Source organism: Abramis brama, assembly GCF_963993115.1.
Source record: "Abramis brama genome assembly, chromosome: 2".
Taxonomy (NCBI): Eukaryota; Metazoa; Chordata; class Actinopteri; order Cypriniformes; family Leuciscidae; genus Abramis; species Abramis brama.
This window is the reverse complement of record NC_139964.1, coordinates 52701867-52726653: the sequence shown is the minus strand read 5'-3', so window position 1 is coordinate 52726653 and position 24787 is coordinate 52701867.

The window sequence follows — 24787 nt, the reverse complement described above, 5'->3', positions numbered from 1 at the left end:
TTTACTTGAAACCCTCCCAAACAACATGTGGTGATGTAGGTGCTGCTTGATTTTTTTTTTAGGCTTCCTGACCTAAAGACTCTACTAACCTCTGCAATTCTACAGATGTGATCCTTGGAGAGTCTTTGGCCGCTCACTCAAAACATCTTGTTTTGGCGCCCCATCACGGACGTGAATCAAAATGTCCATTTTGCACTGGTTTGGTTCCGATCGGGAGAAAAACCTAGGACTAGTTTGAATCCAAACAAAACAGAAAATTTCACCAATCAAATCAAAGACATGTTTTAGGGGAGAATGCTGATCCTTGGAAATTCTAACAATTACAACAGGGTTTCAGCACTACGTGCTTGAACCACTAAAAACGTCTCGGTTAGCCTACATAGTATGTAACCCTTGTTACGTCGGCGTACCGTCGAATGTGACCAACTGAAAGGGAACACACTGAGACATTCTTCAAAATATTTATTTTCTGCTGTATTTATCTCTGTGTAAAGTTGTATAAAATGTCACCACTATGACAACAGAGCACTGTCTGTAAACCCTGAAAACCCTAAAACGGCTAAAGAATTTAAACAGTTTTGCAGCTCAATAAAACAAGTTTTAACAAAAGAATTAGAGAATTAAAGTGCTTTTATAAAATTATGAGATTTACATTTCTGCTTTGAAATCCTCCAAAAAATGGCCCCATTCATTGCATGTGCCTTACTGTAACACTGATATACTCTAATATATATGTATATATATATATATATATCTTTATTTTTAAGAAAACATGGGTAATCAACATTTTACTACAAATGCTGTTGATTGAGAATAGCTTGTACTAAATCCTTTCACATTCGTCTCTACTAGAATTTCTGTAAAAGCCAAAACTGTCCATTTAAAATGGTGTGTTCACTTACGTTCAGTCATGTGGTGCATATAAATGCACACATTTTAGTACATAAATGAAATTTATTCAATAAATGTAAGGACATTTAAACCTTATAAAAGGACTTTGCAAACCTGACTTCCCCTTTGAAGGATTTGAATCATACCGTGTTTGATCCTCAAGAGCAGCTGAGCTGGTTGTATATGAAAATAATGAGCTGGGTCTGTGATTTGGGCACCACTTCAAAGACGTGTGAAAAACCATCTCCTCATTTGTGTCTTCCTCAGAGAACCTTATTAAACATGCAACATGCTCACTACTTTCTGCTGCTGCTCCAGACATTTAATTGTAAATTATAATCACCTTGGCATCTTCTGAAAACAATATCGGTTGATAACCTCATGTTCAGTCATAGGGGCAAATGAGTGTAGGTGTATTCATACAGATTCAAAAAGCAGATAAAATAGCTATAAAATAAAGAATAAAAATGAAAATAAATAAATAAAAATTAATTAGTTGATTGTATAGTGAAGATCAATACCCTGGAAATCCAGAGTTCTGGCGAGAGCACAAGTTGAATTTGCTCAGCGAGTTTACTCTGGCATCGAGTAATGATGCCCATTAAATATGCCCCTGTATCCGAGCTGCACCAATCACATCGGGTTATCTGATATAGGCGGGCCAGAGGCGAGATGACAGATGACGACAGCGCTGTGACGTCAAAGTCATTAGTAAACATTGCAAGATGGCTATGGACGAGGTGAGGCCAAGATGGCTACGGTGTAGGTGGTAGTGTTTCTTTGCTCTTCAGGGAAATAAAGGTGAAGTGGTGATATAACCTATTCATCGGACTGGTGATAACGTGGAAAAAATATGTGAAAAAGTTATATGATTCTGATGTGACATCTTTATGCATGGGAAAAAGAGGCAAGAAGAAAGTTAAACAAGTTTGGCTTGACATGTCTTCCGACGCTTCTGGCTCAACTGATCAATTTGAGAATTCAGCATCAGCCTCGAGTAGTGCTGGATTCAAACTTAAGAAAGATACCGAATCACAGTGGTTTGACACATGTCCAAATTTCGACAATGAGGTTGTTGTCACATCCCTCTTGGATACTTCTCAGAAGCCAGCTGCTAAAAAAACTAAACGCGCAGAATCTAACGGAAACGGTAATGAGAATGTCTTGGCGGCTATTCATGAGTTTGATTCTAAATTAGACAAAACGTTCCAGAAGATTTCGGCGATTGAAACTACCACCGAGGCAACTTCCAAACAAGTCAAAAGTCTAACAGCGACGGTACAACAGCTTATTTTGGATGTTGGCATGCACAAAGAGGCTCTCGATCATATGGAATCTGAGGTCCACGCTCTGAGAAAGGAAAACAAATTACTGAAAGCAAGTGTACAGGAGTGTAGACGTTACAGTTGGCGATGGTTTCTAAAGTTGCACGGCGTTGCGGAAAAAGACAATGAGGATGTCCGAGGTGTGATCCTCAACATCTTAGGGAAGATTGCTCCTGGAGTCGGAGACGGGCTGCAGGACAGTGTTGATGTCGTTCATCGTCTGGGTCCGAAGCGGACGGATGGAAAGACCAGATCGATCATAATTCTCTTCTCACAGCGCCGCATTCGTGACATCATTTGGAGTGCTGCTAAAGGTTGCAAGTTTCTAACCGACAATAAACTGCGTCTCTCGGAGCCGCTGTCTCCTGAAGATAGAGCAGCGCGAGACAAGCTGTGGCCTCTTGTGAAGAAGGCAAGGGAGGAGGGCAAGAAGGCAACCTTTCGCAACTCATTTGCTTTGATTGATGGGAAACAAATCTTTTATTCTGATGTCGTGTAAGCCAAGTTGCTGCTTGCACTTGTTACTTTTCTCATGCAAAAATCGAAAAGATGAAACTTGACGACTTACAATATAAACTGTGCAAAAACTTTTAAGTTGTGCACAAATAGGAAGGTAACTATTTTTGTTCTTCTTTAATTATTGTTACCTTTACTATTAATCTCCTTATTTGTTTATCACCTCGATAACGATGTGCTTTGGTTATTATCCACCTCTCCCTTTACATTCTGGTAGCTAAGTCTAAAGAAAGTAATATTTTTGTTGTTCTTTCTCATTTTGTTTAGGGGTTCTTGTTATGGAGTATTCGTTTCACTCCTTGTCGGTTGTATCCTTAAATGTTAGAGGTTTGCGGGACAATCTGAAAAGAAAAGCAATTTTTTTGTTTTGTAAAAGAAGTGCAGCTGATCTTATCTTTCTTCAAGAAATTCATTCAGGGGAAACAGATGTTAAATTTTGGAGAACGCAATGGGGAAGCTCAATTTTCTTTAGCCATGGCAGCAGCCACTCGGCTGGGACTGCTATAATGTTACATAGATTTAAAGGGACTGTATTAGAAACTGTATGTTCTGATGAAGGCAGATGGGTTTGTGCTGTAATTAAACAAGATAACGCCACCTTTATAGCTTGTTGTGTATATGGACACAACTCTCCTGCATCCAATAGAGTAATGTTCTCTCATCTAGTGGACAAGCTTAAAAAGTTACACAAAAAATATAATAATGTTTATTTTATTTTGGGGGGAGATTTTAATGAATGTATGGACGATCACCTGGATAGATACCCCCCTAGACTTGATAGCAGGATGAATAATGATCTAATTTTTTCCCTGTGCTCTGATCTCTCTCTACTGATGCATGGTGGTTCTTTAATCCTTCTACAAAAGATTTTACCTGGTCCAATAGAAGTTTATATCTTAGATCCAGGATTGACTTTTTTCTAATTTCATCTTCTATCCTTAAATATGTAAAAGATGTTTCTCATGTCACTGCCCCCTTATCAGATCATAAATTAGTTGCAATAAAATTGAGTGACATCAATGATAACCCGAGAATGAGGGGCTATTAGAAACTTAATAATACCTTGTTACAAGACAAACAATTTAATAATAGTATCATCAATCTTACCAAAGAATTATTTACCGGATCAACCAGAGATTATAAAAAAAATTGGGAGTTCTTTAAATATAAAGCTAGATTTATTGCAGTTAAAAGAAGTAAGGAACCTAAAAATATTAAACATAAAACTGATTCAGAGTTGGTTAATAGACTTAATGCATTACTAGCTAAAGATAAGATTACAGAAGAAGAAGATATGGAAATAAAAAAATTAAATCTGGAATTCGACAGAGCTTATTTAGAGTTGGCCAAAGGTGCATATATTAGATCTCGGGCGAAATGGCTTGAGGAGGGGGAAAAGAATTCTAGCTATTTTTTTGCCTTGGTAAAAAGAAACGGCCAGAGGAAAGCTCTTTCAGCACTTAACATCGATGGAGTCAGTTACCTCTAAAGACCCAAAAGAAATATCAGAATTTGTTAGCAAATTTTACAGCAATCTTTATACATCTAAATTTAACTATGACAGCTGTGAAAAATTTATTGATACAATTAAACACCGTATTACAATTATTGATCGTGAGTTTAGTCGAATTTGTGATGCTGATTTGTCAATAGATGAAATTAATCAAGCTCTGCACTCAATGAAAATAGGTAAATCCCCTGGTATTGATGGGCTTTCAGTAGAATTCTATCTTCACTTTTGGGAGTTCATTAAACTACCTTTATTTCATATGTATAAGGAATGCATCAGTCAGGGAGAGATGACCTCTACAATGAAACAGGGAGTTATATCCCTTATACCCAAGTCAAGCAAGGACCCTTTATTAATTGACAATTGGCGGCCTATTACTCTGTTAACATTAGATTATAAAATGTTAGCCTCTGTTTATGCTAAAAGATTATGTACTGGTCTAAATAACATTATTTCAGAATCTCAGTCGGGATTTATGAAAGGCCGTCACATATCTAATAATATAAGGTTAGTATTAGATGTGCTAGATTACTCTAATTTAATTCATTCAGATGGTCTCATACTTTTTCTTGATTTTCAAAAAGCTTTTGACTCCTTAGAACACAAATTTCTTTTTCGCACTCTAGAGTTATTTGGATTCGGTAAATCATTTATTGATACTGTAACTATGTTTTATAGAGATATTAACAGCTCAGTGTTAATATCTTATGTTACGTTAACTTTGATACATCTAAAAGGTTTGACATCCATCGTGGAGTCAGACAGGGCTGTCCAATCTCCCCGTTTTTATTTCTTTTAGCCACTGAACTACTTTGTCTAAGGATTAACCAAAATGAAAGTTTGATAGGAATCTCTATATTTGATCGAGAGTTTAAAATTGCAGTTAGCTGACGACACCACACTATTCTTGGAGGATAAAAAACAGTTACCTAATGCTCTGGAATTGGTGGAACAATTTTCATGTGCTTCGGGTCTAAAACTTAACATTTCGAAATGTGAAATTATCTCAATTCATGATATAGATGAGACATCATTGGAGAGGATCCCAGTTAAAAACTGTGTAAAATATCTAGGTATCCATATCACTAAAAATCCAGTTTCTAGACATCTTTTAAACTTTTCTGATAAAATGACAAAAACTAAAAACGTCTTTAACATCTGGCTTCAGAGAGATCTTTCATTATACGGTAGAGTCCTTTTATCTAAGGTGGAAGGGCTCTCTCGCTTTGTATACCCTGCTCTTTCTTTGTTTATCAATGATAAAGCTATAAGGGAAATTAACAAAATATTTTTGGATTTCATTTGGAAAAATAGGCCTCACAAATTGAAAAAAGAAGTACTCTCTAATTCCAGAGGTGAAGGTGGCCTTGACTTTTTAGATTTTGCTGATACAACACCTTTAAAGTAAACTGGCTGAAAAGATGCCTTGTGAACCCAGTGTCATTATGGTATTTCATTCCTAATAATATCTTCAATAAACTGGGTGGCCTGTCTTTCCTATTAAAGTGTAACTTTTTACCTAGCAAGTTACCCATTTCCTTATCTAACTTTCATCAGCAATGCCTTCTTTCGTGGAAATTGTTTTTTGTCCATTGCTTTTCCCCCCACAAAGTTCTCCTTTGGAATAACGCGGATATAACCGTTAGAAATAAATCTCTCTTTTTCCCTAGATGGTTTATCAATAATTTTAATTGCATTCTATCTGTCTTTGATGATTCTGGTCATATTCTAACTTACAAGCAATTTTTGAATCACCATAACTTTCCAGTCCCACCAAAGGAATATAATACCTTGATAAAAGCTATTCCGGCAGGCTTAATTCAACTAATTAAAAATCACCTTAACTTCAGTAAAGGTATTAGTGTTTATCCGGCTTTACACTTGGGCGAGATAGATTTTTTAGATCGAAAATGCAACAACAGACATATTCGCACAATCTTTCAAATGAAGAGAAAGATTACTCCAAGGGGGAAATTCTATTGGGGATCCCTTGTAACAAATGTAATCTGGAGAAAGGCCTGACTTTTGCCTAGTAAATTTTGTGTATCCAACAAAGTTAAGGAAATTCATTATAAAATCCTTCATAAAATCTATCCTGTTAACTAAATTTTCTAAATATTTGTTTACTAAATATTCTGATATTGATGAGACTTGCTCTTTTTGTGGTTTTGTTGAGGAAACTGTCCCCCATTTATTTTGTGAGTGTAATGTAACCAATAGATTTTGGGCTAATTTAAGTGCTTTTGTTTTTGGCCCTACAAATGTGACCCACACCTTCATTCTTAAAGAGATTATCTTTTATTATGAAAACCCAAAGCGGGTGTCCCTTGAACATGTTGTTAATTTCCTTATCTTATATGCAAAATTCTTCATCCACAAGCAAAAATGGCTTAAGTCTCCTTTGAGCTTCCCTCTTTTTCTGGCTGACCTTAATTCTTTTATTTCATCCCTTAGACTTATAAATAACAAAAAAAGTGCAAAATTTTTGATGCATTATGATGATTTATTCAAAGATATGACTTAACCTTGTTGTTATGCTTTTCTTTTCTTTTCTTGTATGTATAATTACATAATATGCTGTATGCAAATCTAGGATATTTATGTATTTTTATTATTATTTTTTTATTTATTTATTCTCTCTTCGTTTCATTGTTTGTTCATTGTAAGAGATACAACCTTGCTTCACTTCCCTGAGCTTGTAATTATGTGTAAGTTCTGCAATAAAAAAAATAAAAAAATAATAATAATTCTGCCAGGTTGTTGCGCGGGCTTTGCAACAATTTAAATTTTGTGAGGTGTAAGCAAAGTTTATATATATGAAGTTTATATTAATTGGAAATAAAATAAAAATACATTTATATCATTAAAAAAAAAAAAAAAAAAAAAAATGCCTATGGACGAACACCAGTTGTTTGAAACGGCTTTGGCCGCTACAATAGCCGCTTTCCGACCAAGTAGTTACAGGAACTTAGTTATAGGAACTGTCCACTTCTAAACAGTTCTATGAACTACTCTCCCCCAAACTCGGTTTTGTTGTTTGCGTTCGCACTGGCCAAGTGGCCATAGGAACTGGTAGGAGGGGTAGAGAGTGACGCAAGAACGGTGACTTTTATTTTGACGGCGCGACGGACCTTTATTTTGGCGGCGCTGAGAACGCCAGAGCAAACAATGCTCGCATTCTCTGAGTTTATTAGTTAGCGATCTGTCTAACAGTACTGTTTAATATGTTATTAGATAGAACTGTTATAGAAAGTAGACAGTATATGAAAAAAAGGTTATTAGCCTATGCCGTGTGGTGTGGTTGATGTCCAGTGTTGCTAGCTGGGCAGATAAACATAATCATGTTTGGCTTGGTCCCCTCAAAGTTGCGTTGGATTTTCTCTAAAGCATAAAGGTTTAGAGACCCATCTATCACTGTTTTCCATGTTGTATAGTTAGTTTCTGGAGTAAATATATAGGCTATAATCTGTGTGTTTACATTATAGCTGTTTTAAAAATGGCGGGTGCTGGTGTTCCGTGTGCGTTCAGTCAGTCAGCATACACTAACGTCACGGGTAGTTCCTATAGTGCTGGTTTAGACCCTACTCTGAAGTAGGACCTAAATTAGTTCCTCCAAATGGAGTTCCTAGGACTAAAATCGTTCCTAGTTCCTGCGGTGCGAACACGCCGACATCTGGGTACTTTAGCCAATAGTTCTAGGAACTGTGAAAAGGTTCCTCCGGTCGGAAAGCGGCTAATGAACGAGTTAGACTTGGCTTTTTATCTAAAAGAGGAACCAAAGACGGCGCTCGAATCCTTCCTTTGCAAGAAGGCCGTTTTTGCTGTTTTGCCGACCGGATACGGCAAGAGTCTAATCTACCAGTTAGCTCCGCTGGTAGCTAAGCGTATGGGGCTTATTGTTGTGACTGGTCGTATGTTATCCAATTGCGTGCAGTGAGATTTTCAAATGCATGCTTTGTGCCGCCCCTCGAGCGGGCCGATTTTCATTAGTCGATGCCAGACCATTAATCTCTCAGATTTTGGTCTGGATTTCCAGGCTATCAATGGATGATACTAACCATAAATATTGCGACTTGCAGTAAATCATTTGATTGTTCTTGTTCTTTTGTTCTCGACTTAAATAGGACTAAATATACTACTAATTTGAATTCGTCTCAGACTTTGACAGATAAAGTTGGGTGTTACACACTATAGTATTTCTGCTATTGTTACACAATAAAAAACTGTATAGTACACAGTAAAGGGTCTGGGGATGATAACAAGATTAGCTGATATCTGCTTCTAACCCCTGATAAAGCTTAACTACTACATTGCAAGGTCCCAGCAAAAACATGTAAGGCCACATTTTTATGTGAGACAATAATTTTTCAACCATATAAGTCCATCTTTGTGCAGTAGCATGAAACATATTTTAATCCAAGCATTTTCCTTAATGTTAAGACTGTGCCAGGAACAACACACTTTATCATACCTCCTGACATGCACAGTCCCTCCAAAAACAAATATACCCACATTTACACACATAGACGCCATCTAGATGAGACGTATTATTCTGGGAAACACAAATCAGAAAAACAAATCAGATGCTCAAAAATTTAGTAAATACTGTATAATTGGTTATTTTATAATACTGTATAAAATACTGTATGTTTCACTCAGTTAATGTATCTCTCATTAATTGGCAGGTATTCAGTTGTTATCAGTATATTTCCATGTCAATATGTAAATTTACCTGTAGGAGGTGTTGTCACTGTAGCTTATGCAAGTTCACAATAATTCATTTTGATGTGGCATTATGGGATTACACGGACTGCATTCAGGTTTAAATCGGGTAGACTGGAGACTGGTTTTAAAGCCCCCATGTGTTGATATTTGTTTATGTGGTGTTTTTAATATGCTATTAAGACAAACCATGTGCAAATGCATAAGGCAACACCATTGCTTACCACGAGTATTTTCTCCTTTAAATTGCAGTGGACCAAAGACAGTCTGAAAAACGCGGTTTGAAATCGCTGGTGTTTCTGATGTCACAAACCTTGTAACCAATCACGTCAATGAGTGGATCTCTGAGCTGGGGCACGTTCAAGTTCAAAACGGTGCGCAACGTTTTGCTACGGTTTCCGGGTTGAACGTCATGTTTCCTGGAAACGGCGTGCACCGGTGTGCAACGGGGTTTGAGATACGTTTTCTCTTGTTTGGTGGGTGTGTCAGAACTGCAGTCCAATCAGCAGCAACATGTATATAAAGCACGCAGTATTAAAGTGAACTCGCACAATGGGTTCAAGGAAAGTAATTTACAAATGTGTTCGATGCAGCTCGGTATACGCAACAACTGAGGATATTAGAAGACATGTTTGTCGTAAGTTTTATTGTAAAAATATAGGATATCAACATAATGATGTAATTGTTTATATTTTTAGCTTCATTGCAAGTGTATGACATTTGGTATAGAAATAAACAATGGTAATTAAGTGCTTTTCCTAAAAATGAGAAAGAAAATGCAGGGTATTAAAACAGTATGAACTACAAATAAAGTCAGTATGTGAGGCTAAATAGATGTGTTTTAGTCTGAATTAGGTAAGATGTGTGCTTCAGTTTCAGCAACCCCTTCACTCGATTGGGATGTTCTCTTTTGTTCTGGGCGGCAAGTGCAGTAACTGTAACATCAGGCATATTTTGTAGAATTAAACACATATTTATACCGACTTCATCAGGCTCCGAAAATTCTTCACAAAGAACACAAAGAATGGCCTTCTCAGCTGCCATAGTTGCAACTCTTGTGTCATCAGAACAGTGTGTTCAACGCATCACCGTTTCTGTTTAAAAAACGTTGTGCAACGTTTTGTCGGTGCTGAACGCAGCCCTGGTGTGAGTGAGTGGAGGCGGGGCTAATTTGCATATTAATAGAACTGTGTATACTAAATGAGGCAAGGGTGTAGAGTTACATTCAAGCTATTTTAAGGCATGAAGAAAATTTTTGAAAAACTTTTAAATATGTCATTTTGGTGATCAAAGATTAGTTTTAAGGGATACAATGATTGACTACAGAGGGACTTTAAGGCTGCAATTATGAACTATAAATATCAATTACAATTAGCGTTTTATGATATCAGCATGCTATAAAACAGCTTTTATACATCATAGTGATGACATTTCTGACTACGGGGGGACTTTAAGATAAGAGGCCTTATTTAGATTGTTTGGTAAGCTCATTTAAATTTAAGTCCATAAATATCAACATACCCTACTCAGCCAAGCTAAGCTGAAGAAACACCCTTATTGGCTAGAAGGAAAAAAAGCAAGTAATTTAGTAATGTCAGAATGTACCAATACGTACGTACAGACATTTTAAGCATCAGTTTTCCCTCCATGGGTACATTTGAGAGATCTCTCTGCTAATGCCCACATCAGCCAACTGTAATTTATACTGATGCACAATGAGGGGGAGAGGTCCAGTTAAAGAAATGCATTATTAAAGAAATGCTTATTACTTTAGTTTCTGAGTGCTAAAAGATGTTAATCAGTGACTGCTAGTCTGACTGTATGTGACTTTATTATGTTCTTTCAGGAGCAAAAACTAAACAACCAACAACAAAGCTTTAACGATACAAGCCATTATTTTCCACTTTGAAAAATATGAATGAACCACTCCTTTGAGCATTTGGAAGCAGCCTTTTTCTCAATTTCGCTGCCAGACAAAGAAACAGAAACATGGGAGCCATCATTAGAGCAAGTGCTTCAACACAACAGACGTAACACACAAAATGAGAATGTCTGCATTGCTGTGAGTTCTCTTCTTTCTTCCTTTTGTACCGTTGAAGAGAATTCCACATTTTACATCCAGGATTTGTAATGATGTTGTGTGGAAGTGGATGAATAAAGGTTCTATAGACTGCGGCTGCTGTGAGAGAGCTAGTCATTTCGGTCCAACATTATTAACCAGAGAGATTAGAAACAATCTTAATGAAGTGAGCTCATAATGAAGAGGACAGAGAGGGGGAAAACTTGAGAAAAGGAAATTCAAATGGGCTACTTAGCATCGTAAGAGACAGTGCTTTCATAATACCAGCACCCTCTTTTTGTTTGGTGTGTTCAGTTTCCTGTCTGATCACTGTGCCTGTGTATGTGTGTGTGTGTGTGTGTGTGTGTGTGTGGCCCTACTTAATTTGAGGAAGTGTCATTATGTGCTGGATATGTTCATGTCTGTTCATCTGGCATATGTGCAGGGGTGCACATAACTTTTTTGGTCTGGTTCTCAAGGGAGCCTGCGATGCTGCTTGGTACTCACACTTTATGCAGCACACTTATCCTATAAGCTGTCGTCATCACAAATTAAATAAGTAATGCTTTATATTTTTTGTATTCAGGTACAGACATTGAATAATCAAATGTAAAATAAGACTAGTCTTTACTGTATAAATTAAATATAATGTAATTAATACAATTTATCTGTGTTAAAGCTATAAAAGTGATTTTCTCTTTCTCTTTTGTTGTATGATTAACATTGGATTAACAAACAGCTGCAGGTATATTAGGCTGCTATCAATTTAAGACAAATGCACAGATCCGTTTTCTTTCTCAAAAGAAACTTGTTTAGAGCATAACCGACTGTGTTTGTGATGATCCTTGCCAAGACAGGCATTTGAGATTTAAAAAAAAATCTAAAATCAATTTAAAATAAAAATAAAAATCTATTCTCTTCTTTTAGATTTTTCAAGAGAAGAGAAGAGGCCTGAATTCAGCGTTCACGTGCTGTCTGCGTCACGTGGCTCTGTGTGCGCCACAAAGTCTTGTTGTTGTGCTTGATGTTTAAACTGACAGGACTTAAAAACACATGCAAATGATAAACTTTCACTCTATGATGGGTAAACTTTGCAATTAATTACATGCGTTCCGAACCGAAACCAGTCAACTAAGATCCCCCCCTATAACGTTACGTGCATGACATCGCACAACCTGCGATGTGACTCTTTTGCGGATACGCACATCGCGCGATTTCGATGCTAAAACGTTTTATCGTGCTGCCCTAATCATGATTGCTATCTTTCCAGAGATAGAGAAAAATCCTACTCCAGTAAGTAAACGTGTCCGTGTCCCCAAAAATGTTGGTAAGCAAAAGCGCTTCCCTCCACGTTTCAGGTGCGCATCGTTGAGTTTTACCATGCATGCGCACCAGTTATGTGCCCACCTGCAATATGTGGGTAATTTCTACTGCGACAAAACTGCCAATTTATTAAGAAATAATCCAGATTCTTTTTTAATACCCTTTTCACATATTTTTTGGAAGCAAAACAAAAATTAGCAATGTATTTTATGAATTCAGTGATGTTTTGTGGTATTAGTTCCATCCTCAAGATTATTGTACATTTAAATAAAAATATCTTTATACTTCAAAAAATATAAAAATGAACTTCAAGTAACCATCTAAACGTCATATGAGCTGACTTAATACCTAACTAGCTCTTTATTTCCATCCTGTTCCTATTTGACTTGTTGGGAACATTTTATTGCCATTATAAAGAAAATAACCTTTACGCTTGTAAATAATCTTCTTTCAATTGAGTCATTTTAACAATCAGTTAATTCAATAGCAAACAGTTCAAGATACATGTTTCAATTCTCTCATCGTTGTGATGAATCAAAAATGCTAGTCTAGATTACTGTCTATAATCTCCACCCAATATCTCTCATGTCTGTATACTAGCATCACAGATAGTTTGTTTACACACCTCTTATATGGGATTGTCAGCAGGATCAGCATGTGCTCATGTAGCACATGGGATAAACAGCCCCCGCCACAGCAATATTATAAATCAGTCAGTATGACTGATGTTCAGGCAATTGACTGCAAAACACTGGATGAAACGGTGTGGCATTTTAAAAACATACACCTGCTGTCTTGACACACTGCCAGAATCCTCTTTAAAAAGAGATTAAATGTCTAGAAAGAGAACTGTGCAGAAAATGACTCTGTCGTTTCAGGCATTTTTCCAAAGTCCCTTCTAAAAAACAATTTAGATAATTGCACACTATACATCTACAGATCAATCTTATATCTTCCCTTCTGTCACAGTCCTGGTTGCAGCAGAGATGGAACTGTATCTTAGTGTAGCAGTCTTTATTAATGACAAACTCAAACTAACAGAAATACTCAATACTTCAAAAAACAAGGGACAGAACATCCAGGAACTATAGCAAAGGTACACACAGACAACGAAATACACTGAACAGGACTCAACATAGAGCTTAAATACACAGCAAACAAGAGAGGGTAAATTAACAAGACACGCCTGAACAGAACTAACTCAATTAGTAACCATGGAAACAAACTGACAGGGGGCAGAGGAGAACTGAACCAATTAACAGAAGATTAACAAACAAATACAAACATGAACAGAACAGGAAAAGAGATCAAAAGATGGCGGCCATCTTGGTGGAAGACCCAGGCATGGCGGCCATCTTGGCGGAAGACACAGGCGTTTTACTCTCTGGAGCAGATTCGGGGATATCACACTCTGGAACGAACTCTGGGCTTTCACACTCAAGAATGGAATCCATTTTGACGGTCGTTGTAGAAGTCACAACGCAGGACTGTGAGTGCTCATTGATCGGCTGTCAGTTAACATTTCAAACTAACGATCAGAGACATCAGATTTTAGCCTAGGATCAGAGGAATCTTTTAGGATTTGCAAAATGAGTCTCAGACTGGCAAATCGTGGCAAAATCGTACAGTGTGAACCCGGCTTTAGATAGTCAACCACAATATACTCCAAGACTAGAAAACTGGACAGCATTTGGTTCTCAGCTGATTTAGATAATATTTAGACAACAGGGAGAACTATGTTAACAACTATAAATCTGAGAGTACCTCTATTAATAGTGCTGTTACAAACTGTCCGAGATTTGGGTTGAAGATCCAAATGCAGCTTTATTGGGACATTCCAGAATCGTAAACCATCTAACAAGCAAAGGGTCAAACACACGGGCAAACAATCCAAATAAGCAACTGTCACGGTTCATGAATTCGCTGTCACTTCCTTGTCTCGTGTGATTGTGTATTGTGCATGTGATTAGTGTGGGTGTGTCCTCCGATTACCGCTGATCATCAGCGCCATCTGATTCCACTCAACTCTCTATATTCTCAGTGACTGGTGTCTTGTGTTGTCAGATCGTTGTGGTGTCTACCGGTGTTGGTTCCTGTCCTGTTTGGCGTCCTCTTATGATCTTCGTTCCAGTTTGGATTTGTCTCTTTATGTCTTCGATTCCTGTCGTCATCATTGCAATTCTGGATTACGGACTTCTCACTCATCTGCCATCCACCACCAGCCCGGTTGCCCATTGAGGTCCCTGCGTCACTCGCCTGCCCTGTGTGTCGTGTTTGTGTAGACCTGACCTTCACTGTTTATTTATAATAAACATCTTTTACCTGCATCTCGCTCTTGTTCATGACAGAACGATCTGACCAGATCATTGAAGCAGTAGCTGGTCCCACGATCAGCCTTGACGAATTCATCGCTCGCAGTATCACTCGGATGGACACACAGGGCGAGAGCAACGCGAACACAGGGCAGGCCGTACAAGCTTTAGTATCGCAGGTGTCCGAGCTTACCCAAAAACTCCAACATCTGAGGAGTCCCGCTGCATCGCCCACACCGCCAGTTCAGCCCACACCACCGGAGTCGCTCTTCCAGTCGGAACCTCGTCTACCAGTACCAGAGGCATATTCAGGAGAACCCAGTTTCTGCAGATTCTGCAGAGTTCTTGACCAGGTGTCCATGCATTTCTCACTGCAACCCCGAACCTTCAACAACGAGAGATCGAAGGTAGCGTTCGTTTTGACGCTGCTGACTGGGAGAGCGGTGTTATGGGGAACGGCGGTGTGGGAGAATCAGGATCCATGCTGCGCCTCGATCCAGGCACTCGGCGAGGAGATGAGGCGTGTGTTCGACCGGTCGATGGCAGGAAGAGAGGCGTCCAGGGTTCTCGCCGACCTGCAACAAGGAGATCGCTCCGTGTTTGACTACTCCATCGAATTCCGCACGCTGGCGGCCGAGTGCCAATGGAACGAGGAGGCGCAGTGGGACATGTTCCTGCGTGGGCTGGCTGACCGTGTCCAAAAGGAGATCTACGCGCTGGACCTTCCCACGACTTTAAATAGGCTCATCGAACTGGCTCTAAGAGTAGATGCATGACTCTCCAGGATGGAACGTTATGTTCCTCCGAATCGACTACCTGGAGGCACTGAAGATCCACGGACCAGCAGCGGGGACACGGTCAGCCCCGTCTTCGATCACAAGCCCATGCAGGTAGGGATAGCTCGGCTTTCCCGGGAGGAGAAGGAAGGAAGTTTGCCTTTACTGTGGGGGAGTGGGCCACTTCCTACACGCCTGTACAGTAAAAGGGCCAAGCCCGGTAGTAAATCTCCGCCGAGAAGACCTCATCATCATCATCCACGCTCCTCCCGGTAAGATTGAGATGGGCAGCCGGTACACACGACTGCCAAGCCTTACTGGACTCGGGGGCGGAGGGCAACTTTATGGACCATAAGCTCGCTCATAGACTTCACATTCCTGTCACCTCACTTACTCATAACATTTCTGTCAACGCCCTCAACGGTCAAGAACTCCCCAATATTTCACTCACCACCAGACCCATAACACTCACCACATCAGGCAACCAATTGGAAACTCTGTCATTCCTCCTCATGGACTCACCTCTGGCACTCGTAGTTCTTGGTCACCCCTGGCTCACACAACACAACCCCAGGGTGGACTGGCGCCAGCACTCCATTTCCGCATGGAGTACTCAGTGTTATGAGTCTTGTCTTTTGTCTGCTTGTCCGTCTGTATCTGTTTCTGTGTTTCAGGAGGAGGCAGTGGATTTATCTAACGTGCCTGCTGTGTACCTCGACCTGAAGGAGGTGTTCAGTAAGTCCCGTGCTGCTTCTCTTCCTCTGCACCGTCCCTACGACTGTGCTATAGATTTACTGCCAGGTAAGTCTCCGCCTAAGGGCAAGTTATATTCGCTTTCTGTTCCAGGGTTCGCTTTCTGTTCCCGGGTTCATCCGGCCTTCCTCTTCTCCCGTGGGGGCGGGGTTCTTTTTTGTGGGCAAGAAGGATGGTTCTCTGCGACCTTGTATTGATTACCGGGGGTTGAACAACATCACGGTAAAGAATACTTATCCTTTGCCGTTGATGTCTTCAGCCTTCGAGAGGTTGCAGGGAGCATCAGTCTTCACAAAATTGGATTTACGGAATGGCTATCATTTGGTTTGCATCAGGAAGGGGGATGAATGGAAGACTGCGTTTAACACCCCCAGGGGGCACTTTGAATATTTGGTCATGCCTTTTGGTCTGTCAAACTCCCCAGCGGTCTTCCAGGCACTCGTCAACGACGTGCTGCGAGATATGGTAGATCAGTTCATATATGTCTACCTGGACGACATATTGATTTTTTCATCTTCTCTCCAGGAACACGTGCAGCACGTCCGACGAGTACTTCAAAGGTTGCTAGAGAATGGGCTTTTTGTCAAGGCGGAGAAATGTGATTTTCATGCACAGTCTGTTTCTTATCTAGGATACATCATCTCGTCTGAGGGAGTACGTATGGATCCTAAGGTTAAGGCTGTGGTAGATTGGCCAAGTCCAGATTCCCGTAAGGCCCTACAGAGGTTTCTGGGACTCGCCAATTTCTATCGGTGTTTCATTCGCAATTTCAGCCAACTAGCCGCTCCTCTGTCTGCCTTGACCACCCCCAGAACTACGTTCAGGTGGTCCGATACAGCTGAGGCTGTATTTGCCAAACTGAAAGGTCGCTTCGTTTCGGCTCCCATCTTAATAGCCCCTGATCCCTCACGTCAGTTTGTGGTGGAGGTCGACGCGTCAGAGGTGGGGGTAGGCGCAGTTCTTTCCCAACGTTCTTCCACAGACGACAGGATACATCCTTGCGCGTTTTTCTCCCTTCGTTTATCTCCTGCCGAACGTAACTATGACATTGGTAACAGAGAGTTGTTGGCAGTCAAGATAGCGTTGGAGGAGTGGCGTCATTGGTTAGAAGGGTCGGGGGTACCTTTTATCGTCTGGACCGATCACAAGAACTTGGAATATATCAGAACCGCCAAAAGACTCAACTCCAGGCAGGCTCGGTGGGCTCTTTTTTTCAGTCGTTTTGATTTTTCTCTTTCGTACCGCCTGGGTTCCAAAAACATCAAACCCGATTCTTTATCGCGTATTTTTGACCATTCCGAACGCCCGTCCACTCCCGAGTGCATTTTACCAGAGACCCTAATTGTCTCCACACTCACATAGGAGATCGAGTCGAAGGTCAAGACGGCCTTAGAAGGGGTAACGCCCCTGCCCGGTGGCCCACCGAATCGATTATTTGTGCCGGAGGGATTACCGTCCGACGTTATTCAGTGGGGGCATTGTTCTAACGTGGCTTGTCATCCAGGGGTTAATCGTACCAGTTTTTTGGTCAGGCAACGATTCTGGTGGCCATTAATGGCTCGTGACATTCGCAGTTTTGTCTTGGCTTGCTTGGTTTGTGCCACTGGTAAGACTTCCAATCGACCCCCAGATGGGTTACTCCAACTGCTGTCTGTCCCTTCGAGACCCTGGTCCCACATAGCGCTAGATTTTATCACCGCCCTCCCGCCCTCCCAGGGCATGACGGTCGTTTTGACTGTAGTGGACCGGTTCTCGAAGGCGGCTCATTTCATTCCCTTACCCAAATTACCTTCTGCTAAGGAGACAGCGGTGGCTGTCGTAGACCATGTCTTTCATTTACATGGCTTCCCGATGGACTGGGTTTCCGACAGGGGGCCCCAGTTTGTGTCCAAATTTTGGCAAGAGTTTTGTAAATTACTGGGAGCGAGTGTCAGTCTGTCTTCTGGGTTTCATCCCCAAAGCAATGGCCAAACCGAGAGAGCCAACCAAGATTTGGAAAGAGTGTTGCGATGTTTGGTATCCAAGAATCCTTCCTCCTGGAGCCAGCAGCTCTCTATGGTTGAGTACACTCACAACTCGTTGCCAGTGTCATCCACGGACCTTTCTCCGTTTGAGTGTAGCTTAGGTTACCAGTCACCAGTTTTTCCTAGCCTGGAATCCGAAGTCGCGGTCCCCTCCGCCCACGCCTTCGTCCAGAGGTGTCACCGCCAGCCGCGGCGCTACCATTGGGCCCGGGTGGGCCTGGGCCCACCCATTTTAGGTCCGGGCCCACCCATTTTCTACTATGGTTTTGTACGTTTCTTCATTCAGATCTATTTGCGATCCATTCCATTCTAAACAAACAACGCAGTTTACATGCTTCGTCCTTGTTACATTATTCATTAAGATAATAATTAATAAATGCACGCATAATTATCAGTGAACTTGATAAATGTTGCAGATATGTTTACATGCATGCACAAACAAATGCCTTTCAACTTATGTGTGCAAAATTCAGAATAAAATGAATGTGCAGCAATTTGTACAAATAGAGAGTCTGTAGGCCTACTGTGTTGTTGCCATTAAATAAGCGCATTTAGTTTCATATTTGTTAAAATATTATAATGTTATTTTTTCATCTATGTTGATTATGAAAAGTGAACCGCACGAGTAAGATAGGATGAGCAATATCGAGAGACATGGAGCGGGTCAGACATGATTTTGACCACTTAAGTTTTGTTTTGCAGAAAGACTTTTTTTAATGTGAATTTCGTTTTGTATAAATTGTATCTTAATTTTAATATTTTTTTATCAACCAATTGCCTGGATTTAATAAATAAAAATATTTAAATATAGCAGACAACACAATCATAGAGGCGCCCGCGCGGTCACTTGTGCAGCGCGCGCATCTCATCCTAACTTAATGAAACTCAGCATATGCCTCACAGACATGAAATATATCTTAAGAAAGCTTGAAATGTCTTTTTAACAATTTAAAACGAAAAGAAATAGGCTACTCTCTGGTTATGTAATCCATGATGTGCATTTCTCTCTATAGGCGCGTTCACTACTACGGAGATGGCGATCGTCAACTTCATCTTTACAGCTGTTGTTGCTGTTAATAAACTAAAAATAATAGGCCTATAATTTTATTAAACAATAAATTAAATGAAATTGTAATTGTATTAAAAAAGCAACAAAAAATGTTTTAACCAATGCTAATTACGCATTAAATTCAGGTAGGCTACTGAGTCGCTGTCCTCAGTGCCCAGAAAAGCGCTGAAACGGAGATGAAGGGGAACCCGTTTTTTTTTTTTTTTTTTTTTGGCTTATTTTAACTGGCCCATCCAGTTTTCTGGGGGCCCACCTACAATCAAAATCCTGGCGCCGCTAGTGGTCACCGCACATGGAACAGAGCCCGTCCGACTCTGCTCCAGTGATCTTCATTCCAGTTTGGATTTTTTCTCTTTGTGTCTTCGGTTCCTGTCGTCATCATTGCAATTCTGGATTACGGACTTCTCACTCTTCTGCCATCCACCACCAGCCCGGTTGCCCATCGAGGTCCCTGCGTCACTCGCCTGCCCTGTGTGTCGTGTTTGTGTAGACCTGACCTTCACTGTTTATTTATAATAAACATCTTTTACCTGCATCTTGCTTCCTCTCGCGTTCATGACTGCAACAGAGCAGAAAACACAAGCAAAAGTGGTAATATGGACAGAGAATCAAAAAACTAAGGCACAGAAAACCAGGATAACATTCAGAAATGCAGTGTACAACATACAAGACTTCGCAAAGAATGATAGAACACACAAGGCTTATGCAGTTAACAAGGTATTGAGACACAGCTGAATGTAATCAAACCTAATGAGTCCAGGCAGTGGATTATGGAAAATGCAGTCCATGATAAGATAGCACAAGAGTCGGGAGGAGTGCCCTCTAGTGGAGATCATGGGCACTCCAGCTGGTGGATGTGACGTAGTCCCCCGGGCTCAATCCTTGGACCTTTCCTGCTTCATCTGTATGCTATGCTCCTATAGGCTAGATTATCCAAAAAAACTAAATTGTTTACCATAGCTATGAAGAATACACCCATATCTACCTATAGCAAACAGTTACAGCTTAATATACTATGGCTTGTGCATTAATAATATGAATAAAAAATATAGTAAGAATTACTTCCTGTGTATCCAAACCAGACCTACAAAAACACATTCAGAAGTTCTTGCCTTTGACATTATCCTTTAAGTTGAAGTCTGTTTTTCCTGTATTTTTCTTATAGTGTACTATTATGGATGTTTTTGCATGTGTGCCTGTTTGTGAGATAAACATTATATCTTTGTCAAATCTGCTTTTATCTGATTTGATTTACAGTATGAATCTGCCAGTAAGTCAGTATATGTCCAGCAGTTGTGAAAAAAAGACAGAGAGAGAGAGAAAGAGGGGAAGTGAGAGTGTGTCTTATGTCATGTAATTTTGTTTTGACAACGTAAATGCATACGTTAAACTGTATAAAACTGTCATTAGAATATTAACAGTTCCTAAAACCATATTATTATGTAGTTGACATATAATATGTTCATTCTCACGTGTACCCTCACACATAAATAAACACATCCTCATTATGCCAAGATCCTCCTTTTCATCAGAGGTTTTTTTTACTCATTAAAAAAAAAAAAAAACTAAGAAATCCATTGTACTGAAAAAACAAATAAAAATGTGAGAGAACACAAACCCCATTTCAAAATGTCAAAATATTTAATGCTTCAGGGTTTTGTTTTGTTTTTCTTTGGGATGAAAGCCAGCTGTTTCGTACTTGCAGACAGAAGAGGAAAAAGTTGTCTAAGAACCACAACTCTTTGAAATGTCTACCTCTTGTTGCTAGGCAACAGATTTTGCCCAAGTGCCGCTTTATTACACGCAGTGTTTTAGAGCTTATTGGAAACGTGAGTTTGTAAACTTATAGTATCTTGACAAGTTTTGCATCATAAAACGAAGCCTGCTGTGTGGCGTCTTCTGTCATGGTTTCTGTTTGTTCGTTCCCAGCGACTGTCGTCACTTCTCCTTGTTGTTATTGTAGCTCATGGCGGCTGTCAGGAGTGTTTAAGTGCATGAGGCTCAAAAGTGAAGAAGAGGTGACCATCTTCCCTCTGGTCAGACTCATCCTTACATTCATCACATCCTCTCCTATTTCTATTACCCTTCAATCCATTATCCTTCACACTTTCTGTCCAACTGTCCGACATTTCTGTTCGATTAGTAGCCAGCTAGTGATGAATGACTAAAAATGTATCAACTTTTATGTTCAGGAAATGTTGGTGATTTTTCCTGTCACTAAGATTTATTCGGTCATTAGCATTTTCCATATATACACACACTGTATTGGTATAATTCAAAATATATATAAAACAAATTGCTAATATAGATGTTTAAATATATACAACTTGAATTCTTGTTTGCATGTCCTCAAGCACACGCTCAACACTTTACCACAATAACCCCCAAAACACCAACATAACAGAAACTCTTTTAAATACCAACATAATAGAACATTAAACATTAAACAAGTCTCCACATTTTCTCATCTTGCTAAAAAATAAAATAACACTTTATTTCCACATTTACTCCCTATCTGTGTAATAAAGCATAATGGGAAATCCTTTTTAGTCACTATAATGCTACTTAAACCCAAATAAAGTCATTCAAGTTGTCTCAACTCAAATGAAATAAGTAAAATGGAAGAACTTTTTTTTTATTGAACAAGCAGCAACAAGTAATAAGCCTTTTAGTATAATTGTAAAAATGTCCAACCTTCTGTATAACGCTTAGTTCCACAGAAGATGAAGACAATGATTCAATAACATAAGATTTAATATAATACAAACAGCCAATATGTGAGAGTGCACAGAGCACAGCCAACAGCCAACAATGAACAAGCAACAGGAAGGAACTTAAATACATGGAGATTATAACTTAAAGACAAACAGCAGTGATTATTAGTGTAGTGTCTAAAGGGACTGATCAGTGGCGGGAACACAAAGACATAGAGACCTGATGAATGTAAACAAGCAAGTGTCAATGATCTTAACTTGAACATAATGGTGACACCTTCAGGTTGTGGGACATGTCTTTTTGCTGTGAAATCTTTAATGGTTTTTATAAACTAAATGTAAGAATAAATTATGTTGTTTGGAATATTTCAAGACTGAAAAAAAAAATTTATTACTTGATTATGCATACATTATTATTTCTTTATGGACAGATGAAACAAAAAAAAAAGAGCTTTTTGGCAGCAAACACTTAATATGGGTTTGGTTCATTCAGGGATAAAAAAGTAGGCTACCCCATGTGTAAAATGAAATACTCTGCTGTATCTTTAATGCTGTGGGCCTAATTTCTGGTCCTGGACATCTTGTTCAGATACATGGCATCACGGATTCGATCATATACATAAAAATACAAAACCTGACAGCCTTTGCTAGAAATCTTATAATGGGCCGTGGTTGGATCTTCCAACAGGACAGTGATCCAAAAACAAACATCAAAATCAAAACAAAAATGGGTCACTGAGCACAAAACCAAGCATCTGCAATGGCCATCCCAGTCCCAGACCTGAACCCTAGAAAATGAGTGGGGTGAACTGAAGAGAAGAAGCGCCAACATGGATCTGGGAATCTGAAGGATCTGGAGAGATTCTGTATGGAGGAATGGTCTCTGATCTCTTGTCAGGTGTTCTCCAAACTCATCAGGCATTATAGGAGAAGACTCAGAGCTGTTATCTTGGAAAAAGGAGGTTGCAAAAAGTATTTAATAAAAGGGGGCAAATAATTGTTTCCAATGTGTTTTGGAGAAAAACATTTATTTCATAATGTGATTTTCCCCCCACTTTCAATTATTTTACTTCAATAAAAGGTTAGATTTTTGCATTTTTTAAAAACATATATATATATATATATATATATATATATATATATATATCAAAAGGATAAACAAAGCAGATTTGTTTTTTACAGCCATCTTTGATCATATTTACCAAGGGGGCAAATAATTCTGACCAGCACTGTATACCGGGATAACCTTGTTTCTCTTGAGAGCCCCCTGCTTCGCAGCATAGTTAATAATATGCTAAAGCCCGCAAGCACTTTGACAGGATAGGTTACAACATGTTTGTGACACAGAGAACAGGGGCGATTTCAAACCGCATCTTTGGTAAACTGCAGTTTTAAAAAGAAAATACTCCAGTGTTGACAAATACCAAGTTGACTGATGAATTCAATTTGCACATGGTTTGTGTTAAAACATATTAAAAACACCACATAGACATATAAACAACATTAAACACTTGATTTTCACAACTTAAAAAAAACAAAAACAAAACAAAACACATAGGCCTATGTAAACTTTTATTTATTTTTATTTTTATTTAAAGGCTCAATAAACTGTTCAATTTCTGACTATTAGTTTCACATGTCAGGCTTTATGGTTCAAACGTAAATGGAAAGTGTGCATAGCTAAACACATTAGAAATGGACTATAAGCCCCAAACTCAAAACTTCATGGGGTCTTCAGTTTGCTAAAAGGATTTTTATTTTTATTTTTTAAATGAAACAGCTCAGAGATCCAGATAAGATACAGAGCACACACAAAAAAAACCATAACATGCAGTTTTACATTTCAGATGTCATACTACAAAGAAATGTTGTGTCAGAGGTCATGTGCTTCAATGCCTATAGAGAGAAAAGATCACTGCACTCAGTGAAGCAAATATGGATGATTTTAATGCACTGCAGAACATCTTTGATGTGTCTGAACCTAACAAATAGACACAATGACAAAAATCATGAAAGAAATGCCATATAGAATAAGATATAAGCAATATAAAAACTAGAACATCACTTCATAATTCACAGGATACTGGCAGTAAAATATTTCATTAAAGTAAAAAACACTGTATTCCTTTCAAATATCACAAGTATACAGATAACAGACAGTTGGAATATTCAGAATGAAAACAGCACTTTCTGGAAATACATATTTCATTATTTTGCTTGTTATTTTCCCAGAACAAGATTCCCCCTTGATTCCCTCTAATGGTGGCAAGAGCATCAGCGCTCACTTACACATCAAAATAAATAAATAAATATATAAATCTGTCAAACGTGTTTACTTGGGTTGTGATATTTTTGTTGCTCCATTTCTGGCCCTGTGTCACTAAGCTCTTGTGGGAAGTTAAAGAGCTTTCTCTCACGCTGAAAGAAAAAATGAAAGACTTCTTCCTTTTTAAGAAATGCATTTTTGCTCACTTGTTTGCACCAACAACTGTGTCATTTTGATGGCATCTTTCGAACAGTCTAAATCTAATTAAACATTTCTTCTTAGCAATTTTCAAGGTGGACAAAAAATTAAACTGAATGAAAGAATTAAGATTATATAGAGTATTGTTTGGAATGTGTTTTTAATATTGCAATGTCTAAAAAGTCTAAAATAAACAAACATGGAGAAATAGACATCCAGTGAAATAGTCATTATATATATATATATATATATATATATATATATATATATATATATATATATATATTTATATATATATATATATATATATATATATATATATATATATA